Source organism: Lipotes vexillifer, unplaced genomic scaffold (genome assembly GCF_000442215.2).
Source record: "Lipotes vexillifer unplaced genomic scaffold, Lipotes_vexillifer_v1.1 scaffold514, whole genome shotgun sequence".
Classification (NCBI taxonomy): Eukaryota; Metazoa; Chordata; class Mammalia; order Artiodactyla; family Lipotidae; genus Lipotes; species Lipotes vexillifer.
Genome location: NW_006789975.1, coordinates 2,056,194 through 2,078,440, shown reverse-complemented (window position 1 = coordinate 2,078,440; position 22,247 = coordinate 2,056,194).

The window sequence follows — 22,247 nt, the reverse complement described above, 5'->3', positions numbered from 1 at the left end:
GTCCATCTCAGAATATCTGTGTGTCAGAACACCCATCTGTCAGAATGCCCATCTGTATGAATGTGTATCAATCTGTTCCAATGTCCATCTGTTGGAATGTCTATCTTTCTTAACTTATGTCCATCTGTCTGAACACCCACTGTCCGAACATCAGTCTGTCTGTGCAAACATCCATCTGTCTGCAGGCTTATCTGCAAAAATGGCTCTCTGTCTGAACATCTGTCCAACCAACCATCTGTCTGAACATCTGTTCATTTTCCTGAATGTCAGTCTGTTCAAACGTCTGTCTGAACCCCTGTCCATGTGTCTGATAATCGTGTGTCTGAATGTCCATGAATCATTAGAATTCTGATTTAAGGTTCTGTTTTACTGGATTCCTTATGCCACTTAAAGAGGCTGGCCACTGACAAACAGTTCTGGTTGACAAATCAGCTGAAATATGTCGTTATCAGAATTCAAAGCCATGCCTAATGCTGGTCTCTGTGGGCTAAAGCACAGAGATTAGTGCATGGGGAAGCCAACTTTGCTCAGAACCAAGGGTCCATGTAAAATGCTCATGTGCTGTTCTCCTCACATTTTTGCCAGCAGACACATAAGAGATTAGGAAAAACAGAAAAATATAGAAGGCAACATAGGCAAAACATTCTCTGACATAAATCATAGCAATGTTTTCTTAGATCAGTCTCCCAAGACAATAAAAATAAAAGCAAAAATAAACAAATGGGACCTGATCAAACTTAAAAGCTTTTGCACAGCAAATGAAACCATAAACAAAACAAAAATACAACCTATGGACTGGGAGAAAATATTTGCCAATGATGTGACCAACAAGGGCTTAATTTTCAAAATATACAAACAGCTCATACAACTTAATAACAAAAAACCAAACAACCCAATCAAAAAATGGGCCTAAATAGACCTAAATAGACATTTCTCCAAAGAAGACATCCAGATGGTCAACAGGCACACAAAAAGATGCTCAGTGTTGCTAATTATTAGAAATGCAAATCAAAACTTCAGTGAGGTATAACCTCACACCAGTCAGAATGGCCATTATTAAAAAATCTACAAATAATAAATACTGGAGAGAACTTCTCTGGTGGTGCAATGGTTAAGAATCTGCCTGCCAATGCAGGGGAAACAGGTTCAAGTCCTGGTCTGGGAAGATCCCACATGCCACGGAGCAACTAAGCCCACGTGCCACAAGTACTGAGCCTGAGCTCTAGAGCCTGCGAGCCACAACTACTGAGCCCACGTGCCACAACTACTGAATCCCGCACACCTAGAACCCATGCTCTGCAACAAGAGAGGCCACTGCAATGAGAAGCCTGTGCACCAAAACAAAGAGTAGCTCCCACTCGCCACACCTAGAGAAAGCCCGCATGCAGCAACAAAGAACAAACGCAGCCAAAAAGTAAATAAATAAAACAATAAAATAAATTTAAAAAATAATTCTTTAAATAAACAAATAAAAAATACTAGAGAAGGTGTAGAGAAAAGGGAACCCTCCTACACTGTTGGTGGGAGTGTAAATTGGTACAGCCACTATGGAAAACAGTATGGATGTTCCTTTAAAAACTAAAAATAGAGTTACTATATGATCCAGCAATCCCACTCCTGGGCATATATCTGGAGAAAACTGTAATTCAAAAAGATACATGCACCCCAATGTTCATAGCAGCACTATTTACAATAGGCAAGACACAGAAGCAACCTAAATGTCCACCAACAGATGAATGTATATAGATGTGGTATATATATATATATATATATATATATATATATATATATATAATGTGGACTATTACTCAGCCATTAAAACAAATGAAATATTGCCATTTGCAAAAACGTGGACGGGCCTAGGGATTATCATACTAAGTGAAGTAAGTCAGACAGAGAAAGACAAATATCATATGATATCACTTATATGTGGAATCCAAAATATGATACAAAATGAACTTATTTACAAAACAGAAACAGAATCACAGACATAGAAAGCAAACTTGTGATTACCAAAGGGGAAAGGGGAGGTGGGGGATAAATTAGGAGTCTGGGTTTAGCAGATACAAACTACTGTACATAAAATAGGTAAACAACAAGGTCCTACTGTATTGCACAGGGAACTATATTCAATATCTTGTAACAAACCATAATGGAAAAGAATATACACACACACACACACACACACACACACACACACACACATAACTGAATCACTTTGCTGTACACCAGAAACTAACACATTATAAAGCAACTATACTTCAGTTTTTTCAATTAAATTTTTGAAAAAGAAAAGAAAAAGAGTAGATCGGAAATGTAAGGCATTTTTGACTCTAAATTAGAGGATGTCCAAGGATTTATTTTATTTCTTAATGGTGCATATTTGAAGAAAGATTGTTTTGTTTTTCTCATAAACATTACTCCTATAATGACATAAAATTAGTGTATATGTAAAGGTTACCATCAAAACACTAAATGCTGCTATAGCAGTACAGAGGCCCTTACAGTCAGCTCTTACTTTAATAGTATTAATGTTGATGATTTATGTACTTTCAGCTAATTCTTCTCTGTGTAAAGCTCATATTTTTGTATCAGTTGTTCCCCCAGATTCATCACTGTTAGCAAACATGTTGATGTATTGTCATGAAAACAACCGTGCCAACGATAATAATACATACATAAGTGTAGGGTCCTGCAAATAAGGACAGAGGATTTAGGAGACTGGAAGGTGATGAGACTTATGGCACATGTCAACAGACACAGAGAAGATGAACTTCATTTAGGAGATGAAGACCAAAGGAGACATTTACAGGCAGCAGGAATTACATGTTCTGATGTCCCTAAAAGAGCTCTCATGAGTAACAGAGATTGGAAGAAGCCAAACAAGGGAGTGGGAATTCCACCAGGCACAAGAAGCTTACTTCATCCCTCATAGGGTTTTGATCTCCTAACCCCCTAGCATCTCTCCTCCACACACAGACATTCATAACTCTTCTCAAGAATGACTATGTGTGTTCACCCACTCAACAGATATCAGGAAATGGTACACTACTAAAACACCAGTTAATAAACAAAAGTTTGAACATATCCTGTCTTTAAGAAGAAAGGAACCATTGGGGGTGCCTGGGAAGAGATATATTGTCAAGCAACTGTGAGGACACATATACATACATATGCATACATTTGTATGCATACATGCAAATCTGTTGCATGTGCATGTGTGCATTATTCCAGAGAAATAAATTTTTGTTAGAAATTTCATTACCAGAGTTCAGGAATACCCTCTAGAACCTTGCTATTTAAAGTGTGTTCCTTGGGCTTCCCTGGTGGCGCAGTGGTTGGGAGTCCGCCTGCCGATGCAGGGGATGCAGGTTCGTGCCCTGGTCCAGGAGGATCCCACATGCTGCGGAGCAGCTGGGCCCATGGGCCATGGCCACTGGGCCTGCGTGTCCGGAGCCTGTGCTCCACGGCAGGGGAGGCCACGGCAGTGAGGGGCCTGCATACCACAAATAAATAAATAAATAAATAAAATAAATCAAGTGTGGTCCTTAAACAAGCACCATCATCACCTGGGAGCCTTTTAGAAACTCTCAGGCCCTAACTCAGACCTACTGAATCAGAATCTGCATTAACAAGATCCCTTATGATTCATGTACAGATTAAATGTTGAAAATGCTGATCTACAACACTTTTTTCAAAGAGCCTAATAATCACTCATGAAATCAGTTTAGGCTGTTGGAACCAGCCCTTGAAAGAAAACTCAAGACAGGGGGATGGAAAAAGAGATGGCAGGAGACAGAAAGAGAAATGGAGAGAAGGCAAATCAAAACAAATAGGAGATATGAGAGCATATTGCAGTTAATATGGATAAGTATTATTTCATGAGCATGTGGTTTCCAAGGTAACCATAGCAGAGGAGGAGATATGGAGGCTGCACACTGGCTCTATACAGCCTAAACCAGAAAGCGATGCATGCCCCCAGTCCATTGGCCAGATTTAGTCACATGGTTCCAACCTCACTGCAAGGAATGCTGGGAAAAAGAGAGGGGCACATGAATATTCAGTGAACACTGTCTCCTCCACAACCCATGCACTGTTTTACCCCACAAACTTGATTGTGACTTCTATGACAGATTTGTCTGTTAGGCCTCCCTGCTGGATCCCCAACCATGGCACAGAGTATGCCCTTGTTAAATGTTTAGAGAATGAACAAATGTGCCTTTACCATTAAGTTAACTAGATACTGAGATTACAAAAATAAATCTGATGCCGTTCCTCTTTTCAATGAGCTCCCAGGATTCTTCTCTCACATTTTGGGAAAAAAACAGGTTTCAGAAAGTTCACCTTGCCATCTCTATATCTCCTAAGAACTTCCTTTGGCCCTAACTACATCAATCATCACTTCTCTCCCTTGGTCACTACTCTTCCTCTACACTTACAGGATTCTCCTGCTGCTCTCCAAGCGACTTCACACCGTCCCAAACCTAAAATAACCTTCTCTCAAAACTGCTTCCCCTACATGGCTCCACACCTCCCATTCACATGCCACAGTCTTCTATCCTCACCAATTTATACTCTATTTAAAATGCTTCCTCAAAATCTATTGGTGACATCCTAATTTTTAAGGCAGATTTATTGAGATATAGTTCACATACCATACATCTCACCAACTTAAAGCTCACAATTCAGTCATTTTTAGTATATTCACAGATATGTGCAATCATCACCACTTAATTTTAGAGCATTTTCATCACCTCAAAAAGAAACCCCATACCTTTTAGCAATCACCCCACATCTTCCCACCACCCCCTACCAGCCCTGAGCAATCATTAATATACTTTCTGTCACTCTATTTTCTTTCATATGAATGGAATCTTATAATATATGGCCTTTTGTGACTGGCTACTTTCCTTAGCATAATGTTTTCAAGGTTCACCCATATCGCAGTGTGTATCAGTACTTCAATGCTTTTTATTGCCAGATAATATTCCATTGTATGGATATGCCACATTTTGTTCATCATTCATTAGTTGATGGACATCTGGATTATTTCCACCTTCTGGGTATTATGAATAACACTGGTGAGAACATTCATGAACAAGTTCTTGTGTGAACATGTGTTCATTTCTCGTGGATATATACCTAGAAGTAGAATTACTAGGTCATATGGTCATGTGGTAACTCCATATTTAACATTTAGATGCTATCAGACTGTACCATTTTAATTCCCTTAGCAGTGGACAAGGGTTCCAGTTTCTACATGTCTCACTAGACTTGTTATTCTCTAACTTTTTGATTTTAGTCATCCTAGAAGCTGTGATAATACCTTATTATGGTTTTAATTTGCATTCCCTTGAAAATTAAAGACTTCCTAACTTGTTAATTCATTTTTTCCTCATTCTTTATCCAGTGTGTCCTTTCTTCAGCTTTTAACACAATTCTTGACACAACTCAATTCTCTCCCCTTATATGGTGCCTGAGATTGCTGCTCACCCCAGGTTCTCTTCCTGAATCTCCGGCCTCTTTTTCTTAGTCTCCTTCACTGTCTCTTACACCCAACCCCATAAACTCTGCTGCCCTCCAGGACTCCATCCTCACCCCTGCCCATGTCCCTCCATTGTCCATCCACTGACCCTGTCCATGCCTGTGCCTCCAACCATCACCCAGATGGAACTTTGGAATGTATATACTTTCCAGGTCTTAATACCAAATTTACTTTTAAATTAGCTTTAATAAGAAACCCAATTAAAAGTTCAATCAAATATTAATAAAGCATTCATGGCTAAGATGCACAGAAAATATTATAAACTATAATTAGTGATATGATCCATTCATCAAGCTATCAGTTAAAAACAGGTACATAGATAACATTAAATATTAAAAGAAATCCCCAGATAAAAGAACATTAAGTTGTACTGTTTTCTCAGTGTCTTTGTGGTCCAAGAAGGCAATTCATGCTCTAGACCAGGAGTCAGTAAACTTTGCTTAAAGAGCCAGATATTCGATATTTTAGGCTTTGCTGGCCATATGGTCTCTGTCATAACTTATCACTCCATCTTTGTAATACAAAAGCAGCTATACACAATATGTAAATAAATAAGCAAGAATGATTTCCAATAAAACCTTGTTTCTAGAACAGCCAGCCAGCCCACAGGTCATACTTTGTGGATTCCTGCTCTAGCGGATGTGATGACATCTGCATCACAGCCAGCAGGAGGAGGAAGGAGAATAGAAATGTATACCTTCAACATTTAGGAAAATTTCTACTTACTTATCATTGCCTGAAATTTGTTTACAAGGCCTTACCAATCTGCAACAGAGTTGGCAAAATAGAGTCTTTAGTCTGACTATCAGCTGCTAAATATTGGGGAGGAGAACTATTACTGAGGAAGTAGGAAAGAGTAGATTTAGGGACAATTAGCATTCCCTGTATCAGTAAGCTATTTTTATGGGAGAAAGACACGTACTATATGATCTCACATGTAGAATTTAAAAAATAATAATAATAACAATTCATCGGTACAGAGAACAGATTAGAGGTTGCCAGAGGTGAAGGTGGAGTGAGAGGTGGGGAGGGGGAAACACAGTGTGGGGGGAAGGCCAAAATAGGTGAAGGAGTCAAAAGGTACAAACTTCCAATTATAAAATAGATAGGTCATGGAGATGTAACATACAGCATGGTGACTATAGTTAATAATACTGTATTGCATATTTGAAAGTTGCTAAGAAAATAGATCTTAAAAGTTTTATGACACAAATGTGTAACAACATATGGTGATGGTTGTTAACTAGACTTCTTGTGATCATTTTGCAATATATACAAATATCAAATCATTACATTGTGCACCTGAAACTAATATAATGTTATATTTCAATTATACCTAAATAAAACGAATATCAGGTAAAAGGGAAAATGAACCCCTACCATCAGAACATTCCACTATAGCTCCTGAAAATTAATATAATATTACTATTCCTAGATTCATTTTACATTGGAATGAGAACATGTATCTTTAATTTAAAAAATCATTATGCTTACATTGATTTAATTTTTCTGAAGTCTCTCTGGTAAACTTTCCCCAGCTTGGGATTGGCTTAAGAAAACAGAAGTTATGGAAAAATATGGTCCCTGAAGACAACTAGTCCCAACCTACGTGGCACATGAAGACATGAACAAAACAATCAGCATTAACAGAATTCTTGGCCAAAAGCAGCCACATTTCTTATTTAAGAAAAATAATATGAAAGTGACATAATACAACTTCACATTAAGGATGTTAACCAAGAATGGGGCCCATCCCTTCGCTAGATGCAGATATGGCTCCTAATATTCTAGTTGGGAAGCCTACACCTCACTCTAGCAGTTATATTTTCCAGTTCTATCATCTATTTTTCTCCACAAAATACTCTCTACCCTATAAGAAAGAGAACAAAAATAAGGAAAAGTGAGCTGTTGGCTCAAAAAGTAGCTTCAACCTGATTGAAGACCTAAAGTTGTCACCAGCCAGCTCAAAAACTTTTCTCAAGAGCTTCCATTCATTGAATTCCTTAACTCCCCCTCTGAAATATCCTATCCCTAAATCTCTCAGAATGCCACCCCTTCCATATGTGCCTAAGAGCCTGAGTTCCCTGTGATTCAGCTCAAAATATGACACTACCCCCACCCTCCTCAGCTGCTTAAAAAGGCAATACTTTTAACAAAGCAGGGAAGGGGGAAGAGGAGTAGGGAGAGAAAAAGAATATAGATCTACCACAGCAAAAAAGATGCAAAAAAAGGCCAGTTTTCCCATCACCCTTGCAAAATATCTTCATGCATTATCATGACATATCACTCCCCCTTCATTAAACACACACACACACACGGAGGAGGGGGCTGTAGCTACCACCTCTTTATCATTCCCCAAAGAATCTACCCCTGTATTAGACACATAACCAAAATTATGTGTTAGTGAATATGTTCATGCAAAAACCTATTCAATCTTCTCATGTCTAGGTAAAGATCTCCAGTGACCCATCTGCTCTTTTACATGCCTACACTCCCTTGGTAACTGTGAAAAAGGTATTATGCCCCCAAATGGTAAACACATATCACCTTTCCCTTGAACAAGTCACCTCTGGTAACTCTCCCCAGTGTTGCCTTATTCCCAAGGTCATGTCTCAGATACAGAAAAGAACTTTTCAGATCACTTTTGATGACCCTCAGACAGCTATCTTGTGGTGCTCCTTGGACTGATGAATTAGCCTGCAGCAATAATTCTTTTATACCAACAAAGAATTATTAACATGAAAGCATAATAATTGCATGTAATATATACATTCTCAGATTATGTAGATAACGGAAAGGTTTTCTTTCTTTTTAAATTGTGAGATATAATGCATGCACAGAAAAGAACATATTGAAAAGTATAAGCAAGGTTTTTGAAATATTTGGGGTTTTTAACTTGTAACAGATATGTTCATTTAAAAGTGAGGTATATATTTTGCCTATTGAATTGGAAAACATTAAAAAATATCATCTTGTGATATAAAGTTTTTGGAGTATGTATCAGAAAGTCTTAAAAATGTGTACACACTTCTACTGGAATTCCACTTCCAATTCCACCAAGGAAATAATCTGACCAATGTATAATTATTTAGTTACAGGGATTATTGCTATGTTTTTAAAAAATCATATTCCCCAATTGGAAAAAAATGTATCACAGAATCAATGAAATAAGCATAAAAGCAAATGTAAGATCTGGGAAGAAAAAAAAAATGTATAAGCAGGGTTGACAAACTTTTTCAGTATAGGGCTAGATAGTAACTATTTTCGTCTTTGTGGATCATTCAGCCTGTCACAGCTTTTCAACTCTGTAGTTATAGTGCAAAAGCCACTATAGAAAATATGTAAGTGAACAAGCATGGCACTGTTCCAATAATACTTTATTTACAAAAAACAGGCTGGATTTGGCCTCCCTGGCCATAGTTTGCCCATACCCAGGGTGAAGAAAACTCATAAGGCAAATACATAAGCAATCACTAAGTCCAGAAAGAGTGCATAGCCAACATTCACAGGACTTAATTATAAGAGTAGTAGAAATTCAAAGGTTGACTTCTCAACTCCAGTAAGTCTTCTATGCCAGGGTCAGGACCCTATGTGGGAAGGGGTAGGACCTGACACTTGGAATAAGGCTATCTGAGTTGATGCACTCAAATATCTTGAATTCTTAGAATGCTCTGAGCCTTCTGGGCATGCAGAAGTAGCCTACTCTTCCCTGTAAAAGGCCAGTGCTGCCCCCCATGCTTGAAGATACTGAGACTTCTGCTTCACAAGTCAGCATGCACCTTACTCAGGGTCCTCCCACACCTCCCCTCAGGTGACCAACAGCTAACCTGGCCAGGGAAGTCCTAGGCCTGTTAAGTGAAAAAAGGGACTGTGGGAAAAAGAAGCTCCAGGACCTTGCCAACAAATACTGGCAAGAGCTGAAAGAGTATATATGGACCTGGATCCTCAAGGTACTAGATAAAGAGGCCAGGGTGAGCGAGTGGGTGAAACAGAAGCTTGGAGGAGGGAGAGTTTATAAATATGGGAGCACTCACCTGTGACACAGGATTTTAATATCCTGGCAAGGACCCTGAGAGACTAAGCTAGTATGCTTCTAGAATGGCTCTTAGAAGCTTAGAAAAAATGCCATTCACACTATGTAAAGTACAAATGCTGGAAATGCTGTGGAAAATGGTAGAGGAAGGAATCAAAAGACCCAGAAGTGGGCATGCTAGAGGGGACATATTCTATAAGACCAGAAAACTCATCAGATGACTACATGTTTTAGGAGGGCCTGGAAGATGCTGCATTTACCAAAGTGATAAGGAAAGTGCTATTGAGAGGGTCACCAGCATCACCAAGAAGCTCAGTGGTGAATATGCTCCAATGACAGCACTGCCATAGAAGAAGTTATTCAGAAATGGAGCTCAGAGCAGGAAATGGCTATGTAGTAGGTCTAGGCTTTGGTGTACACAGCCCTGCCACTTGGGCTATACAAGCTGGCTGACCTATTGGTATTAGAGGTACCTATGGTGGGGAAAAATATGCTATGAGGGGAATTTGTGCTGTATTTCCCCACAACTCTATGCTCCATTGTTCCAGAGGTCTTTGTTCTCAGAGGGAGAGTGTTTACACATGGACACAGAAAAAGTCTCATAAAACTTTAAGCTATAACTGCTGCCCATTCCCTTTGTGCTGCTTGTGCCAAGAGGGAAAGAAGTCAGTCAGAATACTGATCCCGACCATTAGGAGGAGGCAGGATTGCTGTTACACGATGGAGACAGGAAGAACATGTTAGACACTGAGATGATCCACTTGGTGCTCCTGTGACTCTATTTTCCAGTCTTGACAGTAAATGGACAAGTATAGCAGCAATGACCTGAGAAGGACACAATGACTAGGGGCTCAGACCACACAGGGTTGAGGGTCTGACTTACTTCACCAGGTGAGTCACCAAGACCAGTAAAGGAGCTAGCCAAAGACGAAGAGAATCTTTCTTTTCCCCTTTGTGAATCTCTATTTTCCTACCTGGTATGTGAACAATGTGAACATGAGTCATAAAAGTCAGCTGCACTGAAACACTTCAGCCAGTTGTGGAAGAAGGAGAACATGGGTACCAGCTGTGACCTGGGAACCAGCTGTGGTGGAAGGTGCTATATATACTTCATCCCACTAGCCTACCTCTATTCCTCAGGAGAAGAGAACAACCAGAATCCTGGAAGAGTTGTTCTGGATGGAGTGGATTTATATGAAGGAGGTAGATCTGAGTAGTAGAAGAGGATAGAGTGCTACCCAGATCCCACTTCAGGACCAAGGCACTCGTTCCTCCAGCTACCAGAAAGGCTGGGCTTTGCTGGCTTATAACTCATTCACTCTCCAGAAAATGCCCTCAGTCAAAAGAAGCTTCTTATCTGAAGTTACATGCTTTCCCTGGTGTCATCCTACTTCTAATGGCTAGTCAATGTGTGAACATAAATATCTGGACTCAACTGGGACAGCTGTGAAAGGTGACTTCAGAACTAGATTTCCTAAGAGGATCGGCTGAAGATCACCTCTGCCCAACCCTGCTTCTCTTACATTTTTAGAGGTGTTATGCCCAAAAACATTCCTTAATAAACTTCTTGCCACAAATCTCAGAGTCTCAGGGTCTGTTTCCCGGGGAACCCAACGTATAGATTTCTGTTTCTGGGCTCTCTATTCTGTTCCATTGGTTTACCTACCTTTGTGCCAATATCATACAGTGTTAATGACTATAGACTTACTATAATATTAGGACATGTCCCCTACCTATTCTTCTTCAAGTCACTTGGCTATTTTGGCCCTTTGTAGTTTCATATATCTTTTAGAATCAGCTTGTCAGTGTACAGAAAAAGTCTCATTCTGATTTTGCTTGTGACTGCTTTGAACCTAATGGGTCAATCTGTAAAGAACTGGCAGTTTTTTTTAAAAAATATTGAGTCCTTCACCCAGTGAATTTGGTATATCTTTATCTAGGTTTTTCAAAATGTATCTTAGTAAAGTTTTTATCATTTTTGCCATAGAGGTTTTACGCATATTGTGTTAAATTTACTCTCAGCTACCTGATTTTTAAAAAATATTTACTTATTTTTTTTATTTAGGCTGTGCCAGGTCTTAGTGGCGGCACGCATGATCTTTAGTTGCGGCATTCAGACTTCTTAGTTGCAGCAGCATGTGACTCGTAGTTGCAACATGCAGACTCAGTTGCGGCAGGCATGTGGGATCTAGTTCCCCAACCAGGGATCAAACCCGGGCCCCCTGCATTGGGAGCACGGGGTCTTACCCACTGGACCACCAGGGAAGTCCCTCAGCTACCTGATTTTTTATGTTAATGAAAATGGCATCCTTTAAATTTAACTTTCCAACAATTTGTTAATTGCATATAGAAACATTTGATTTTTTTACATGAGTTTACATCCATCAGACTTGTTCATGATTTATAGGTTATATTGCATTTTCTATATATATATATACACTAACATCCACAATTATGATTTGTTTCTTCCTTTGAAATTCATTTATTTCTTTTTCTTGCTTTGATGTGCTAGGATCTCCAGAAAAATATTGAGTAGTATTGAAAAAAGCTTAAGGCAATGGAGAATAGCATATGATGCAGCCAGATTTTGTAAAGCCTTATAGGTCATAGTAATGAATTTGGATTTATTTTCAATTAAAATTTAAAATTATTGATAGCCTTATATAGAGTAAAATAATCAGTTTAATATTTTTCAAAGATTACTAGAACTTCTCTGTGGATAATGAATTAAAGGAGAGTAGAGAGAGACCCAATTTATTTCATGGACACAGATACAAAAATCCTTTTTAAAAAAAGTTTGCAAACAACAACAATGACCAAAATGTATAGATATGAAAGTTTTATCAGAAATGCAAAGGTAGCTTAAGTTAGAGAATATCTAAATATAATTTTTATATTACTATAAAAAGCATATGACCATGTCAAAAGAAGCATAAAGTGTAAAGTAAATGCCTACCAAGAATGTGTGTGTGTATGTAAATTAAGCAAATTAGAAATAGAAGGCAACCACCTTAATCTAGTGAAAAGTTGCTACCAAAAACCTGTTATAGATATCTATCTTAATGGCAAAATGTTAGAAATATTTCTTGTAAAATCAGACAGGACAATGTTGCCTACTATTACTGCTTCTATTTATAACTGTCTTAGACATCACAGTAACAGAAGAAAAATAAGTGGTGTAACAGTGGAACAGCTGAAACAAGTCCATTATTATTTGCAGATGATATGATCTTATATATAGAAAATCTAAAAAATCCAAAGACAGAAAATTAGACATAACAAGAGAGTTTAACAAAGTGACTAGACATAAGATTGATATTAAAAATCAACTGCTTTTCTCTACTCTAACAAATGTTATAGCTGCATGCTCAGTATAGTAGCCACTAGCGAATATGGCTATTAGACACTTAAATTGTGACTAATCCAAATTAAGATGAGCTGTAAAATATATATCAGATTGCAAAGACAGTATTTTTAAAAATGTAATGTACTTTATTAATAATATTTATATAACCAAGTCAACATACAAAAATCAGTTGCATTTCTATACACTAGCAATAAACTAGCTAAAAATAATCAAAGAAAACACTCCCATTTACAATAGCATCAAAAACAATAAAATATTGGGAATTCCCTGGTGGTCCAATGGTTAGGACTCTGTGCTTTCATTGCCGAGGGTGCGAGTTCAATCCCTGGTTGGGGAGCTAAGATCCCACAAGCCACGAGGCACAGCCAAAATAAATAAATAAAATACTTAGAAATAAATTTAACCAAGGAGGTAAAAGATCTCTACACTGAAAACTATAAGACACTGATAAAAGAAATTGAAGAGAACACAAATAAATGTAAGAATATCCCATGTTCCTGGATCAGAAGAGTTAATATTGTTAAAATGTCCATACTACCTAAAGCCATATAGATGTGATGCAATTTCTATCAAAATTTCAATAGCATTTTCCACAGAAATAAATAAAAACAATCCTAAAATTCATAAGGAACCACAAAAGACCCCAAATAGCGAAAGCAATCCTGAGAAAGAAGAACAAAGCTGGAGATATCACACTTCCTGATTTCAAACTATACTAATAAAGCTACAGTAATTATGACAGTATGGTACTGGCATAAAAACAGACACAGAGACTCATGGGAACAAAATCAAGAGCCCAGAAATAAACCCACATGTATATGATCAACTAATATTTGACAAGAGAGCCAAGAACACTCATGGGGAAAGGATAGTCTCGTCAATAAATGGTGTTGTGAAAACTGGATATTCACATGCAAAAGAATAAAATCGAACCCCCCTCTTACACTACTCACAAAAGTTAACACAGAATGGATTAAAGACTTCAGTGTAAGATCTGAAATCATAGGCCTTCTAGACGAAATTATAGGAAAAATCTTCCTGACATGGCTTGGCAATGAGTTTTTGGATTTGACACCAAAGCACCAAGCAACAGAAGCAAAAATAAACCAATAAGACTATATCAAGCTAAAAAGCTTCTGCACCAGACACACAAAAATTAACAAAATAAAAAGGCAACCTCCTGAATGGTAGAAAATGTTTGAAGCCATATATCTGATGAGGAGTTAATGTCCAAAATGCATAAGAACTCATACAATGCAATAGCAAAATAACAAAAACAAATAATCCACCTTAAAAATTGGAAAAGGGCCTGAATAGACTTTTTTTTTTCCAAAGAAGATATACATGGTCAACAGGTACATGAAAAGGTACTCAACATCACTAATCATGGAAGTGCAAATCAAAACTACAATGAGATATCACCTTACGCTTGTTAGAATGGTTCTTATCAAAAAAAGAGAGCGCAAGAGAGATAAGAGTTGGCAAGGATGTAGAGAAAAGGGAATCCTTGTGCCCTGTTGGTGGGAATGTAAGTTGGTGCAGCCGCTATGGAAAACACTATGGATGTTCCTCAAAAAATTAAAAAAAGAATTACCATGTAATCCAGCAATCCAACTTCTGTGTATATATCTGGAGAAAATGAATTCACTGTCTCAAAGAGATATCTGCACCTCCATGTTCATTGCAGTATTATTCAAAATAGCCAAGACATAGAAACAACCTAAGTGTCCTTCAAACTTTAAATGAATAATGAAAATTTGATATATATACAGTGGAACATTATTCGCCCGTAATAAAGGAGAAAATCCTGCCATTTGCAACATGGATGAATCTTGAGAGCATTAACTAAGTAAAATAAGTCAGACAGAGAAAGACAAACACTATATGATCTCACTTATATGGACTGTAATAAAGCCAAGTTCACAGAAAAAAAAAAGGTAGGTTGGTGGTTGCCAGGGGCTGGGAAGTAGGGGAAATGGGAAGATGTTGGTCAAAGGGTACAGGCTTCTAGTTATAAGGTGCATAAGCTCTATGGACCTAATGTACAGCGTGGTGACTGTAGTTAACAATACCATATTGTATACCTGAAAGTTGCTAAGAGAGTAGATCTTAGATGTTCTCACTGTACAAAAAATAATGGTAACTATATAGGTGATGAATGTGTTAATTAACCTTATTGTGGTACTCATTTCACAATATATACTTGTAGCAATCATCACATTGTACAACTTAAACTTACATGATGTTATATGTCAATTATATCTCAATAAAGCTGGAAAAACTATATAAGTTACATGTTTAAATGATAATTTGATATATTGGATTAAATAAAACAATTTAATATTAATTTTACCTGTTCTTTTTATGTTTTAAACATAAATATTAGAAAAATTTTAGTTATACTCATGAAGAGTTTCCAGAAGAGCAGATAGAAGACCTTGACAAATCCTTTCTCCAAAAGAAGCAACTAAAAAACTGATGAATTACTGGAAACAACTTTTTCAGAACTCTGGAAATTAAGTAAAGGTACACGACAAATTGGGAAACATTTATTCAAGAAAAACTACTGAGCCTCGGTTAGAACAATAGGGTCTGTGACATTTTAACTTGAAACTTGTTCCATCCTCACTTTCCCTGACTCAGCAACATGGTATTATAGGCCTTGCTGGTGCCAGAAAGGATTGATATTATTTGGAGTTCCAAGGAAAAGCCCCATGTCCACAGCTCTGTTAAAAACAATAGTGTTTGATAGCAAACAGTCAAAGGGCAACACGGAAGCTGCCTAAGGCTGTAATAACAATTGGGGCAAGCAAGAGACCAGCCAAAAGTTTAAAATGAAGGGAATAAGACAGTTCAAATAAGGATATGAAAACTCTGACTTTTTCCTGCTGATTTGGAATGCTGTACACATGGGTAGGGCTAGATTCACACACAGGAAACACCAGAGAGGACTCCAGTCTACTGTTCATATCTGACGGACATTTAGACCCTGTGCAAGCAAGAAGTGAAAGCCCAGGCAGACTTGTTAACTCCCTGAATTTTGAATGCATTCCCTAACCCATACATAGATCACCTTTGCACTGAATGGAAGCCTAACCAACTCAAAATGATAGAGTAGGATAATTAAATGGTTAATTTGAATATCCCACTGGAGGATTGAAAACAGAGAGAGAATTTTAAGGGAGTTTGCAAGACTGTTGTAAGCTAATGACCATGCAAGAAAAGAATCCAGTAACCTAGCAACAATCTACACTACTTGAAGGAAGACCAGGCACATTCAAGCACCAGGCACACTCAAGCCACAAGTCCTGATAGTTAAAATGCAAGACAATATGGGTTCTGAATCTTGCTACATGAATTCAGGGAGTTAATGGTCCTTGAAGAGTAGCATTTCTGCATTTGGCCAAGGCAGGAATATAGGTGAAAGGGGAAAAAAACTAGGTGAAAGGGGACATTATACTGAAACCTGATATGAAGTACCATATTTTAGTATATGTTACCACCCCTCTGCTAATATACATATGTTTAAATAGTGCCATGACAGTCCCATTTAGATCATATAGGGCCAAAGGAGGAACTAATGATGTAAACCTTGATGTCTACCAAAAAATGAGGAAGAAGGTGGTCTTCTCCCCTCCCCACTTTTTCTTTGATTATAAAAACATAGGCTGCTTTGTTTTTGGGGCTGCTGTGCTCCCTTGCCTGCCCATTTCTATCTCTCACAAGCATCCTATGCTAATAAGCTCACCCTTTGCCTACCACTTTGCCTCACACTGAATTCTTTCTGCATTGAGAAAAAAGAACCTGAGCTTCAGTAAGTCCTGACACCAGGTGAGCAGTTTCAATTAAAAGACAGTGGGTTTGAGTCCTCTCCTAAGTCAGGGATCATGGGTTCAAGTCCCAATCTGAGTTTTGGCTGAGTTCGAGTCACATTCAAGAAGGAGTGTGGTTTCAGCAGCATTCAATCTGACTGACTACTAAGCTATGCTGACCTAGGGTAATCCCTAGGAAGCCAGAAATGACAACAACCTCAGGAGGTGGTATCAGAACAATATATTATCTAAAATGTCCAGTTTTCAACAACAACAAAAATAAGACATGCAAATAAACTGGAAAGTGTGGCTATACCCAGGATAAAAAGGCAGTCAATAGAAACTGCCCCTAAGGAAGCCCAGATATTGGGTGCAATTCATAGAGACATCAAATAGCTATTAGAAATATGTTTAAAGAACTAAGTGAAACCATATTTAAAGAGTTAAATGAAAGATTGACAAAAATTCACACACACACACACACACACACACACACACACACACACACACAACCAAATAGAAATTCTGAAGTTGAGAAGTAAAGTAACTGAATGAAAATTTTACTAGAGGGGCTCAACAGCACAACTGAGGCTGCAGAAGAAAGGATCAGCTGAATGTGGTGTAGATCAATGTAGATTATTCAGTCTAAAGAAGAGAAAGTTAAGGAATGAAAAAAAAAATGAATGGAGTCTCAGAGATTTGTAGGATACCATTCAGCATATCAACCAATATGTAATGAGAGTCCCAGAGGAGAAGCAAGAGAAAAAAGGGCAGAAAAAATATTTGAAGAAATAATGGTTGAAATTTCTCAATCTGATGAAAAACATTAATCTACACACCCAAGAAGTCAATGAAATTCAAATAGGATATAATCAATGTTACAACACTTTGACACATCACAGTCAGACTGCCAAAAGACAAAGAGAGAATCTTGAAAGTATGTGGAGTATCTTTTGATGTGCTTATCAGTCATTTGTATATCTTCCTTGGAAAACATGTCTATTCAGATCCTTTACCCATTTTTTAATTGGGTTATTTGTCTTTTTATTATTGAGTTGTAAGAGTTCTTTACATATTCTATATACAATCCCCTTATCAGATATATGATCTACCAATATTTTCTTCCATTCTGAGATTGCCTTTTCACTTTCTTGATAGTGTCCTTTGAAGCACAAATGCTTTTAGTTTCGATGAAGCCCAATTTATTTTCTTTTATTGCTTATTCTTTTGATGTCACGTCTAAGAATATATTGCCAAATCTGAAATCCTGAAGATATACCCCCATGTTTCCTTTTAAGAGTGTTATAGAGTTAGCTCTTAGTATTTAGGTCTTTGATACATTTTGTGTTAATTTTTGTGCAAGTTATGAGGTAAAGGTCCAATTTTATTCTTTTACATGTGGTAATCTAGTTGTTCCAACATCACGTATTGAAAAAATTACTCTTTCTCTATTGAATGGCCTTGATGCCCTTGTCAAAAATTAGTTGAGTATGGACCTATGAGTTTCTAAATGCTCAGTTCTATTCTACTGTTTTAGATATCTACCTGTATGCTGTTACCCTTCCCCCATCTTCGTTACCATTGCTTTGTAGTAAATTTTTAAATGGAGAAATATGGATCCTCCAACTTTTTTTTCAGGCTTGTTTTGGCTATTCAAGGTCCCTTGCAATTCTATGTGAATTATAGGATCAGCCTGTCAGTCTCTACAAAGAAGCCAGCTGGGGTTTTGATACGGATTCCACTGCATCATTAGATTAATTTGGGGAGTACTGTCATCTTAACAATACTCTTCATCTTCTGATGAACATGGGATATTTTTCCATTTATTTAGACCCTCTAATTTCTTTCAATGATGTTTTGTTATTTTCAGTATACAAGTCTTCCACTGTTTATGTGAAATTAGCACCTAAGAATTTTATTCCTTTCACTGTTATAAATTGAATTGTTTTCTTATTTTCATTGTTAGAATATTCATTTAAAGTTCATAGAAATACAATTGGTTTTTATTGATCTTGTATCCTATGACCTTGCTGGACTCATTTATTAGTTTTAATAATGCTTTATTGGATTCCTTGAGATTTTCTATACATAATTTCATGTCATCTGTGAATGGATATAGTTTTACTTCTTCTTATTCAATACGGATGCCTTTTATATCTTTTCCCTGTCTAAATTGCCCTGACTAGAACATTCAGTACAATGTTGAAGGAAAATGAGGTGCACAGACATCCTTGTCTTGTTCCTGACATTAGGTAGAAATCATCCAGTTATTTACCATTCAGTATCATGTTAACCATGAATTTACATAGCTGCTCTTTATCAGGCTGAGGATGCTTCCCTGTATCATAGTTTCTTTCTGTTTGTTTATTTATTTATTTATTTTTGGCTGCATTTGGTCATCATTGCTGTTCACAGGCTTTCTCTAGTTGCGGTGAGTGGGGGCTACTCTTCGTTGTGGTGTGCAGGCTTCTCATTGCGGTGGCTTCTCTTGTTGTGGAGCATGGGCTCCAGGCACATGAGCTTCAGTAGTTGTGGCTCACGAGCTCTAGAGCGCAGTCTCAATAGTTATGGTGCATGGGCTTAGTTGCTCCACAGCATGTGGGCTCTTCCCAGACCAGGGCTGGAACCCATGTCTCCTGCATTGGCAGGCAGATTTTTAACCACCACCACAATGGAAGCCGTATTCATAGTTTCTTGAGTGCTTTTATCACATTGAATTTTGTCAAATGCCTGTGTCTACTGAAATGATTAAGTGGTTTTTGTCCTTTATTCTATTGATATGATGCATACCCTCTTCTCCTCAAATAATTTTAAAAACAGTTGCATAAAACAATAATTATAGTGCTCACTTCAGCAGCACGTATACTGAAACAATTGTAAAACTTATTGTTGGGCTCATAATGTTAAAGATATACTTTACAGGACAATAGCACCAAGGAGGGGGTAGGAAGAGAAACATATTTGAACAGTTTCTGTGTAATATTGGAATTAAATTAATATTAATCTGAAATTTTTTTTTAAGTTAAAATGCATGTTTTATTCCTCACTTGAAAATATCTGTTTAACACAAAAGAAGGAAGTAAAAGAGGACAGAGGCACAAAAAAAGGTATGAGATATATACAAAACAAATACCAGGAACACCCCACCCCCACCCCAGTCAAAGCCTCCTCCAGGCAGCACAGGTCCTGGTGGCCTGCGTGCTGCCCCCTCCAAAGCCTCCTTTGGCCATGCAAGTCCCAGTGGGCTGTGCCATCCCCTGTGGCCATGCCCATGGAAGCCTGTGCCCCAGCTGGCTTACACCAGCACACATGCTCCAGCCCAGCTTCAGGAGCAGAAGCTGGTGAGAGGAACACACGCAGAGGTGGGGCTGACAATTTTTACTTTTAAAATATATTTATTTCTAATTTTTTAATTTTTGTGTTCTTTTTATTTTTTTGCTGTTCTGTTTCATTTTATTTTTTTAATATATTTTTTATTTTCTAATTTTATTTTATTTTTTATTCTTTGTAATTGTTCTGCTCTTCATTTGTTGTCTTTTTTGTTGTTATTGTTGTTGGTTTGTTTTTTGATATTTTTGTTTTGTTTCATTTTGTTTTTTATTTTGGTTGGTTTTGTGTTTATCTTCTTTTTTAGTTTTTATTTTTGTTTTTGTTTTTGTCATTTTTGTGTGTTTGTCTTTTGTTCACTTAGCTTTTCTTTTAGTTTTTTTTTTTATTTTCTGTTTAGGTTAGTTTTATTTTTATTATCTGTTTTGGTTTTGGGGCTTTCTTGTTTGTTTGGATGTCTTCTTGTTTTTTCTTCCTTGGGTTTTTTTGTTTGTTTGCTTGCTTGCTTGTTGGTTTGTTTTTTGTTTGCTTGGATTTCTTTTTATTATTTGTCTTGGGTTTTATTTGCCTGTTTGTTCTCTTTTCTTTTATGTGTGTTTCTGTGTTTTTGTTTGCTCAGTTTTGCTTTTACTATTTGCCTTAGGCTTTGTTTATCAGGGTTTTATTTTGGAGGGGGGTTTGGTTTTTGTTTTTCTTTTTGTTTTTTGCCATGCCACATGGTTTGCAGGGTCTTGGTTTCCAGGCTAGGGGTGGGGCCTAAGCCCCTGTAATGGGAGCACCAAATCCGAGCCACTGGACTACCAGAGAACTTCAGGTCCCAGGGAATATTATTCAGTGTGAGCTCTCCTGGAGGTCCTCATCTCAGCAACAAGACCTGGATCCACCCAACTGCCTGAAAACTCCAGTGCTGGATGCCTCTGGCCAAACAACCAGCAAGACAGGAACATGGCCCCACCCATCAACAAAAATGAGACAACAGAGAAATATGTTACAGATGAAGGAGCAAGGTAAAAACGTACAAGACCAAATAAATGATGAGGAAATAGGCAATCTACCTGGAAAAGAATTCAGAATAATGATAGTAAAGATGATCCAAGATCTCGGAAATAGAATGGAGGCATGAATCAAGAAAATACAAGAAATGTTTAACAAAGATGTAGGAGAACTAAAGAACAGACAAATGGTGATGAACAACACAATAACTGAAATGAAAAATACACTAGAAGGAATCAATAGCAGAAGAATTGATAAGTTAGCTGGAACGTAGAATGGCAGAAATAACTGCCAAGGAGCAGAATAAAGAAAAAAGAATGAAAAGAAATGAGGAAAGTATCAGAGACCTCTGGGACAACATTAAATGCACCAACATTCGAATTATAGGGATCCCAGAAGAAGAAGAGAAAAAGAAAGGGTCTGAGAAAATATTTGAAGAGATTATAGTCAAAAACTTCCCTTATAGTCGAAAACTTTCCTAACATGAGAAAGGAAATAACCACAAAAGTCCAGGAAGCACAGAGAGTCCCATACAGGATAAACCCAAGGAGAAACATGCAAAAACACATATTAATTAAACTAACAAAAATTAAATTCAAAGAAAAAATATTAAAAGCAGCAAGGGAAAAGCAACAAATAACATGCAAGGGAAAAGCAACAAATAACATGCAAGGGAATTTTTCAGCAAAACTCTGCAGGCCAGAGGGAGTGGCAGGATAGATTTAAAGTGATGAAAGGACAAAAACCTACAACCAAGATTACTCTACCTGGCAAAGGCTCTACTTGGCAAAGATCACATTCAGCTCTGACAGAGAAATCAAACGCTTTACAGACAAGCAAACGCTAAAAGAATTCAGCACCACCAAACCAGCTTTACAACAAATGCTAAAGGAACTTCACTAGGCAGGAAACACAAGAGAAGAAAAAGACTTACAAAAACAAACCCCAAACAAGAAAATTGTAATAGGAACATACATATCTATAATTACCTTAAATGTAAATGGATTAAATGCTCCATCCAAAAGACACAGACTGGCTGAATGGATAGAAAATCAAGACCCATATATATGCTGTCTGCAAGAAACCCACTTCAGACCTAGGGACACATACAGACTGAAAATGAGAGGGTGGAAAATGATATTCCATGCAAACAGAAATCAAAAGAAAACT